General features: G+C 40.5%; 1 protein-coding gene across 7 annotated transcripts in view; it reads left to right on the top strand.

Annotated features, from left to right (window-relative positions):
- Window positions 1-4,409: 4,409 nt before the first annotated feature.
- The window catches only part of foxp4 (forkhead box P4), a 93,523-nt gene continuing 88,728 nt past the window's right edge, over window positions 4,410-9,204 (top strand). For all 7 annotated transcript variants that reach the window (XM_034082410.2, XM_071203110.1, XM_071203109.1 and 4 more), the window contains exon 1: window positions 4,410-4,985. The gene's annotated coding sequence lies outside the window, so the exon portion shown is untranslated. The remainder of the gene's footprint in view (window positions 4,986-9,204) is intronic.

The raw sequence follows: 9,204 nt of genomic DNA, 5'->3' as shown, positions 1-9,204 counted from the left end.
AATGTATCTGAATTAAAAATGGCTAATTAACTGGTAACTAAGATATTAAACCCCTAGCGCCAAAGGTTAGTTTAGTGAAAAAGTACAATATTGGCTTCTTAAATGTAAAATATATGGTTAAAAAAAGAAGTAAAATCATGTAAATCATAATTGTATTAAAGAGCAGTACTTCAGTACATTTACTTTGAGCCCTACGTTGGTTTTTACTACAGTCATTTTTATATAACTCCTAATAAGCCATATTTTAATATGTTATGTTAACCGCTCAAGTTTATTATGCTCAAGTTTATCATGCTCAAGTTTTACCTTTAAGCTGCCACAGATATATAGTAAGTTTTACAAAACAATGTGCCTATGATATTCAAAACGGCAAAGCAAATGCATTGTATAAAACATTGAAAGCTAAGAAAGTGACGTGTAAATACAAATTAGAAAATAACACGTGTAACATAAAGCGTTATGTATTAAAATCCATCATCCATCCATAATCTCCATTTCCCCTTCCTTCTTTGAATCCCAGGTGTGTACAGTCACTCTTACGCCGCATACAAATTCGAATAACTTTCATTTGCAAACACTTGTCAACAGTTTCCTTCCTTCCCTTTCCTCCTCCTCATGTCAGTGTGTAACATACAATCATGTGTGTGTGGGAATGTGTGTGTGTACATTCACTGCTTCAGTAAGTACATCTCCATTGCTCTCTGACACATCAATGCATATGAACTGGAAGCTAATGGTATCTCCCAAAAAGCTCAAACTCCAAGGGTGTTTTAGAAAAAATGTTAAACTGTTTAATTACAGCAACATTCCCTTATAAAGTTAGAACAGGTTGCGTACGATGGAAATTATTTGACGGTTGATTCTTCATCCATAAATACATTCCTCTATTTTTTACTTAATTTTTTAAAGAGAGGATGAATATTTCTTTTTTAACTCTTCAGGTGCCGTCTTGGCTGGTGTGTTTGAGCCTTGCTGATGTATACCTGTCAGATGAACACACAACCCGGGCTCAAGGCTTGTTTTTGGACTCCACTTGTGGGTCAGAGGTGTTTCAAAATGAAGTGAGTCCTTGAGGCATAGAACAAGATCCTCTCTCGCTCTCTGTGGCTGTCCCTGCCTCTGGGAAGAAGTGTGTGAGTGTGTGTTAAAACAGCTTGTTAACACGTACACCACTGCCTTGGCTGGGACTCCCTAATTATTCCCTTCCAACTAAAGGCCAAGGAAAGGAGAGAGTAGTGATAAACACACTCTTTGCATGTCTCACTTTAGTGTGTGTGTGTGTGTGTGTGTGTGTGTGTGTCTGTGTTTGTGAGACACGCAGCAGCTGTGACAGTAAACATGTTTATGAAACACCTGCTAATGGAAAGCAGGCGTTGATTGTCTTCCAGCAATCAGAGTATATTTGGAGAGCGATGCTGAAACTATTGTCTGCGATGAGGCTAGACACACACACACACACACACACACACACACACACACACACACACACACACACACACACACACACACACACACACACACACACACACACACACACACACACACACACACACAGTCATTTATTATTGTAATACACCCAGCCTTGAGAAATGCAGTTTCAGACAGTCTTCTGTTGTCTTTTGCATAACCACAGAGGCGGCAGTGGTATTTGTGTGTGTGTGTGTGTTTGTTTGTGTGTGTGTGTTTGTTTATGTGAGTGTGCATATGCAGCCTTCCCACTTTGTCTTTTTATTTGTAAACATGCACACTCATATGTGTACCAAAGTGGGTGTGGGCACATATGAGTGTGTTTGTGAATGTTTGGATAATATGGTCTCTGCGCTGCCTTACCGCTCTGGGTCTGTTTATTTGTGTGTGTGTGTGTGGCTGTGTGTGTGTTGTGAGACCTCTCTTTGGGTTTGACTCTCAAGGCATTGTGGAAATGTTGTGGGGGTTGTTTGTAAACATCAACAGCAGTAAGTTTTATTTTATTGTGTCTTTATTTTACGACATTATTCCCAGATGGCTGCTAAAGTTTGCAGGTTTGAATGCGTCTACCACACATGTCTGCGCTCCCTCGCCTCACATGTGCTTTTGCTCTCATACGCAAACAAACAACACGGTCTGTGGGGCTGATGCGTTCAGGAATGAGCACTGGAGGAGAATTCTCCCCCACATTTCCACTCAGGCCAGAATCAGCTCTTTTTCTTTTATCAATCTAAAATCCTGCATTTAAGGGATCACAGTGAGTTATTCAAGTTAGTGGCAGGAGCTTTTTTTTCTGCCTTTTTCCCAGCTCTGTGACACTGTGGGTGAGCTCTCCCATATTTCTCTTTAATTAAGCCAGGGAAAACCTTGTAGTACAGCCAACCCAGCTCATGTAGCCACTTATGTTTTAATTTAATTACCTGTCCACTTTGATAATTATTTCCCCTGATTAACAGGGAGAGAAGGGTTCCTAAATGGGAATTGGAGATGGGTGAGAGGGCCAAACAGCGCTTTTCTCTTTTCACCGAGAACAAGAAGGAAGGTGTGGACTTAAGATGTCCACGCCAGCCCTTTTTCTTTTTCGGTTTCATTTTTGGCCCGCTTTAGCCCTGCCTGGCTCGGCTTTATTTACAGTAGGCAGTGCGGAGTCTTATTGAGTTCCCTGTGCTCTGTTTAATCTTGTCATTTTATGCAACAATGAGCTAAAACAGGCAAACAACAACAAATCATGATTCTCCAAACAGGCGTGGGTGATTGATATCTTTAGTAAAAATGTCAACAGTTACACAACAGCAAGCACAAAGATGATTCAGTCTCTTCACCCTCTATTGTTCTTCTCTTGTATTCTTTTCCTATCATTTGGTTGTTTTGTCTGTTAGTGTATTATCTGTTATCTGGACTTCAGGAAGAGTAGCTGTTTCAGTTACTAATGGGGATTATAATAAAATCCGACACATCTTTAGTTATAAGATTGAGGTTGTTTGTCACTATAAAGATTATACGTACCCACACTGGTGTCCTGTTATAAACATTCTTTTAATAACACCGTCTCATTTTTTCAATCAAACTTGGAAGTGCACCTTGATGATAACGGCCACTTAAAAAGCATCACTGATCACCGTCCAGTTCCTCACATTAGCGCCCGCCACTCCTCTTGAGATTTATTGGAGATATATAACAAAGTGTTCCTGGCAAAAGACACGGTCAGGCTCAGAAGAGAGGTGAGTATAAAATAAAATATGGGTGCTCATGTAGTAGTTAGATTCACACACATAAACACACACCCTAAACATTTGCACACATACACACGTATTTTAGTGGTATTGATCGTGCTAATGAATGTGTTGTGATTTACTGCGGCCGTGGCCCATTGTTGGGTGGTGCTGTGATGGACTGCCATCATTTTCCAATGGTAAAAGCTCAGATAGAGCAAAGGCAGGAGGGCAGAATCTCATTTAATGGCCAAATCAAAATTATTCTAAGATCTTCTTATGAGTTATGGCACTCTTTTTTTTCTCTCACTTTTTCTGCGACAGGTATGATGTAATTTCCAAATTTCATCAGAGACAGTAATCTCAACACTGATTATGCTGTCAATTAGTAAATGAATGTGGTGGTGAGGTGAAGAAAAAAGGTGGTAATAACTCTGCAAAAGGATTTGTCAGCCTTCCAAAATACATAAAGGACATAGTGAGGGGGAGACAGTACAAATTGTCCAATCACAATATAACTGTCTATTCGCAAGGTAAGTGTAAAACAAGAAATAACCCATTTGAAATTATTTAATGCCTTTTTTTGTTGTTGTTGAATGTAGCATTTCTTAGGTTGAGGTAAATCTTTTTGGCACTAATCAATAAAGGCTTCCATGCAGTCAATAGATGACACTTGTATCGCCAAATGGTGTTTCAAGAGTGAAAAATGCAGAAAAATAGACTTTATTTAAATTTGATATATAAACCGATGCACATTTTTTAAACTCTGAAATTAACAAGTGTTTAAAGAAAATCAAAGTGTTTTTAAATATCAGGCTGCTTCAGTTTGTGTGATCGTTCTTTGTTTCTGACGGTTTTTTAGCTCAAACTCTGTGCAGGCTAACATCTGTTCCTCTCTGCCTCCACAATAGCACAACTCAGCCGGGATGCAAAGAGAGGTCAAAAGATCAGTGCCTTCCCCTTACACACACGCGCGCATACACACACGCACGCACGCACGCACGCACACACACACACACACACACACACACACACACACACACACACACACACACACACACACACACACACACACACACACACACACACACACACACTGGGACAGAGGGAGAGAGGGAGAGAGAGATACCTCAAACCGGCTGCTGTTTTCCTATTGTGCGCCAGGGCTTTGCGAGGATAGGGCAAGCGATGAAAAACGCGCACCTGCTTTAGAGTAATTACGGTAGCGCAGCAGCAAACTGTCCCTCTCGCAACACACACACTCCACACTCGTTCACTCGCACAGCCCTAGTGATTCAACCCTGATTTCCAGCGAACGAGCAAGCAACAGACGGGATGCCAAAAAGTGAGGACCGGTGGAGAGCTTGTTCGTGCTGAAGAAGCCTCTCGAAGAGATAGCGAGGGGAAGCAGACGCAACAAAACAAGACGAGAAGCTGCGCGCTTTCTCCGCGGCAACTTGCGCACAGTGCCAGAGTTTTAGCGGCAGTATTGTTCTGACTTCACTCCAGAGGGGCCACTCCGAGGAGAGAGGACGCACACAAAAGGGAAAAGGAAAGGACTAACGAGCACGCTTTGTCGTTTAAAGTAATGGTCCTGCGGTCTTAGATCCTAGATTTCTCTGTCTCTCTCTCCCCTCTCTGTTCCTTTCCATTTTTCTTTTTTTGAGATTTTTTTCGTCGGTTTGTGTCCCCCTTTGTCGCCGCGAGAGAGTGGACGCATCGGGGGCTCGAGGAGCAGAAGCGGGGCTGTCCACATGGTCCAACCACTGGCGTGAAAGTTGACTTCTTCAGAAAACAAGAGAACAGGTTGATGCATTATCTACACTCTCCTTTCCCACTTTGTTTGAACCTTCCTCACTCTTTCCTCACTCTGTGCTTCCATTGAAACTCTCTGACACACACATTAGTCTAGTAAACGGCAAAAACAACTCAAACATCAACTTTTGCATCGCACATTGTTTGTGAAACATCTCCAAGTCAGCCTTAAAATATATTACAGTATTGGAGAGTATTATAAAGGCTAGCACACGCGGTGTTTCCCTCTTTGTGACTTCCCTCATGTTACACTGTAACTTTCTTTTCACCGGATCGTTGAATGCTAAACTTATCAGCCACGTTTTTAAATCCTCTTTGAAGTTTTCATCAATTTCTACAATAGAGGTGCATCCACTTTCTTGTGATTTCTTCGCAACTTCCACACTTGTTATACACAGAATCAAACTGTGGTTTATTTCAAACGAGGTTTATTTTAATGGTCAATTTATCTGAACTCTTATTATTGATCGAAGCAGTTTAGTGCACTGAGAGACCGGTGTTTATAGAAAGTGTCAGAGGAACAACACAAAGTGTATCTCTCAGGTTAGGATTAACTAAAATGTCGGGATTTGAATGGAGGCAAGAATTTAATTTTGCGTGGCCATTATTAGCGCTTGTTAAGGGATTTGATAATAAACACCACCGTAGGTTATGTGGTGATCATTTGACACACCCGTGTGAGAGTGCTTTGTCATCGCTTTACCTGTTTAACTCTCAGCCGTTGAGCACTGTCTCCTATTATATCCATTTTGTTTTGGAAAATGTAACGATAACTTTTTTAATTAAAAAAGGCTCTAAATCCTTACCCGAGGATATACACCCCTTGTTTAACGATAGGGGAACATTCTTTTTTTGGGGCATTGTCAATAGGTCAGGGGACTTTCTTTTCAAACCATTTTGACTTTTGAAATCGGAACCGCGTTAAGTAGCATCAGAGTTTTTTGTTGTTTCCATAATCTCACCGGATTAAATAAATAACAATAAAGGCCTTCAATTGAGGGTTTTAACAACAGGACGTGAAGAAAAGTTGTTAAAGCATAATAAAAGTTTAACGGAGAATATTAAAACGGATCTAATTTGACAGTGATAATTAGTGCATTATAACACCGATGCGTCTGATTTATTCATAATTCATAACTGATGGCACTAAATAAAAATAAAACGTTCTATATGAATACCTATACAAAGAGGCCCACATATTTAAAACAGACTTAGACAATGTTATAGGCCTACATTTAGAAATTGAGGGGGTTAAAGTCTACATGGAACCTCTGCATGACCCATGTTTTCCCTTTCTTTTTGAAGTCACAACCCGTCTGAAATCAGGCCCACACCACAAAGGAAAATTATATTTTCTTCATAGAGAAAAAAAGAAGTATTACCGGAACTATAATTTTTAAAATGACATTTTATAATGAGATAAACAGATTAAAATCCACCCTTAATTTGCGCGACTGCCCACAACACAACACACAACATGTAACATCTATTTACAGTAAGTGTTGTTCACAATAAGTTGTTATTTTCTTCTTTCCCACCTAAAAATAAAACTAAAGAAATCAAATATGAAACATCACAACATTCCCTCATGTCAGATGGACTCATGTCCCGCGTGATGGAAGGGTTCAGACAAAAAAGAGGGAGAGATGAAACGACAATTAATCGCTGTTAGTTGTCTGTCATTGAGAGAAAGCATACAGGCCGTGTGGGTGCACCCTGACACGGGCATTATTGCCCCGTGATTGATGGGCGCCGGGGCATTTGGCATAATTAATTTTATTTACTGTGTCCTCTCTCTCCTGTTGTGTCCCCCCCTCCCCCCCCCCCCCCCCCCCCCCCCTCCTGTCCTCTGTGGTGGCATTTCCGCGACGCGATGACACACTTTTAATTGCACTTTAATAGAAGATCCAGCGGGAATGAAAAAGCTCTTCATCACGTTTTATGACCTTGTCACATTTCTGGTGTCAGACAGGAAAGCAGGTATTGTGTGGTGGCTTCGAGTCCCAGGAGTAAGGTGTTTACAGAATTAGGAAAAAACTTTATTTCACCTATGAATAACACATTCATGCGAAGCCTTCATAAAATCTGCATCAATGTTTTAAATGTTTTATTTAAATCAGCATATTTTGATCAATATCTGAATTTTAAGATTTTTTTATTTTTACAAAGATAGAAATGCAACTGGTCCACAATTTGCATTTCTGTACACCTGAACCAATTTTTATAGTGTGACCACAATTAGCACAAATGAGCTGACAGCATCTCACAGTTAGATCATTCTTAAATGCTGAAATGATTTTCCAGGAACATGGGGGGGGGGGGGGGGGGGGGGGGAAATCCAGTTTTGACTTTCTTTTAAAAATTCATGTAGCTACATGTTCTTCCAGCTGCTTCAATTCTCTCTGGCACAGTGAAGGCTCGGCAGCTGACATGTCTCAAATACTGTAAAACAACCATGTTTGGATTTCCAACAAAATTCAGATTACTGAACAATTTAGTGAATTGTAAATTTTATTTAAAATGGCCTGACAAACCTTCAAAAGAAACAAATATAAAGCTCAGGGAGAACAGCGAGACACTGCTGATAGGTAGAGGATTTTTTTTTAATGACTTCTACTTGAACACTGCAGCATTTACCAACAGTAAAAGCTCATTGTAAAGTTATCATTTATGATGTGCTTTGCAAATTCATCACATCGGTGAAGGCTTTTCATGGAAATAAAACAATGAGATAAAAGAGTTTTTGAGAATTTGGTTTGAAAGGAGAGTGTATGTGTGCAGGAAGCCAGAGGTGTCAGAGACAGATTGACTCTCTGCTCTCTGTCGGCTATTGTGCGTCCGTGTGTTTGCCTCAGCATTGCCACCTTTTTTCATCTGACTTGCCTCAACACTTTTCCTTCTTTGCCTTTTTTTCTTGCCTCCTCTCAACAGCTGTGTCTTTTCCATGTCCTGTTTTGTTTCATTGTTTGTAAGAGTCGCTCATGTGCTGCTGATTTTTATCAGTTTCAGACTCTGTTCTCCAGCAGACAATTGTTTCTGTTATGCTTACTGACACATCACTTAAATTATGATTTTCAGGCCGGCCAGCCTGTGTGTGTGACTGTGTTCCGGTGTGTGACTCCGGCACATGTATGAGACCGTCTAGAGACAGGCATTAACGGCTGTGAATCTCATGCGCTTTAAAAACCCTTCAAGCAGGATTAAAAGCCAGCAACATGATTGTGTTAGTCCATAAACTCACTCAGAGAGTCCTTACCTCCAGCATGAGCGTGTGTGAATGTGTGGAAGAGTGTATATATCTGAGTGCGGGAGTGTGTGTGCACAAGAGTGCTTTTTCTCAATTCACCTGTCCTGCTTGAGTGAAAATGGACAGTATTTGAAGTTTTAAATGTCCTGTGCGTCGGTAGCGTTGATGGCTCGCCTGTCCGTCTCTCCATCTCTCGCTCTCCCCTCATTAGAGCCCTCCTGCTCCCAAGCCCACAAGTCTGAGTGGGCTTTTGGCACCAAAGTGATGTTGAAGAGCAGCCGTATACAACTCTGCTATACATGTAGGATTTGACCTGTGATGGATACTCACAGGTTTACTTCTACTGCAGCACTTCAGTGCATCACCTGCTCAAAAAAGCTGAAATGGTTAAATTGTCGATATCTTTTAGATGGGGTTTGAGAAAAGCAAAAAATGTCACTGTGTATGGAGCGAAAGCATACAAAAAAAAAGATTGAATTATTGAAAGTGTTGATCCTGCAGCTTCCGTTACGGTGTGCGCTTTTGAGCTGAACATTTCTGGGGCTTTTAAATGTGAAAATGGTGTAGGGTAAGCTATTCTATAGGTTGTGACAATTGTTTAAACATGTCTTAAAGTGAAACGTATTATAATTTAGTATATATTAGATTTTTAGGGATTTTCGTTGTGATTTAAAAAATTGGAAAATGGAAATCTACACGTCTCCATGTGTAATCACTGAGTAGCATTACAATAGCAATCACGGCTTGTTACCTCTTTAAAAATATGTTAATGAAATATAATTGACAAATTAATGGATTAAATGAAGGTGTTATGTATCAAGTGGGGGAGTGCTCTGGTTGTGTATTGAAGTGATTGACTGCACAGTGAAAGTGCCGCCACATTGCTATAGTCTGAGGCCTGATTAGACATGTGGTTCTAATTGAACCTGTTATTCAGGAGAGGTCGAGGGCTGAATAGTTGTG

The sequence above is a fragment of the Pseudochaenichthys georgianus genome, chromosome 5 (genome assembly GCF_902827115.2).
Source record: "Pseudochaenichthys georgianus chromosome 5, fPseGeo1.2, whole genome shotgun sequence".
Lineage (NCBI taxonomy): Eukaryota > Metazoa > Chordata > Actinopteri > Perciformes > Channichthyidae > Pseudochaenichthys > Pseudochaenichthys georgianus.
The sequence above is the reverse complement of the archived record's forward strand: the minus strand, read 5'-3'. Positions and strand labels throughout refer to the sequence as shown.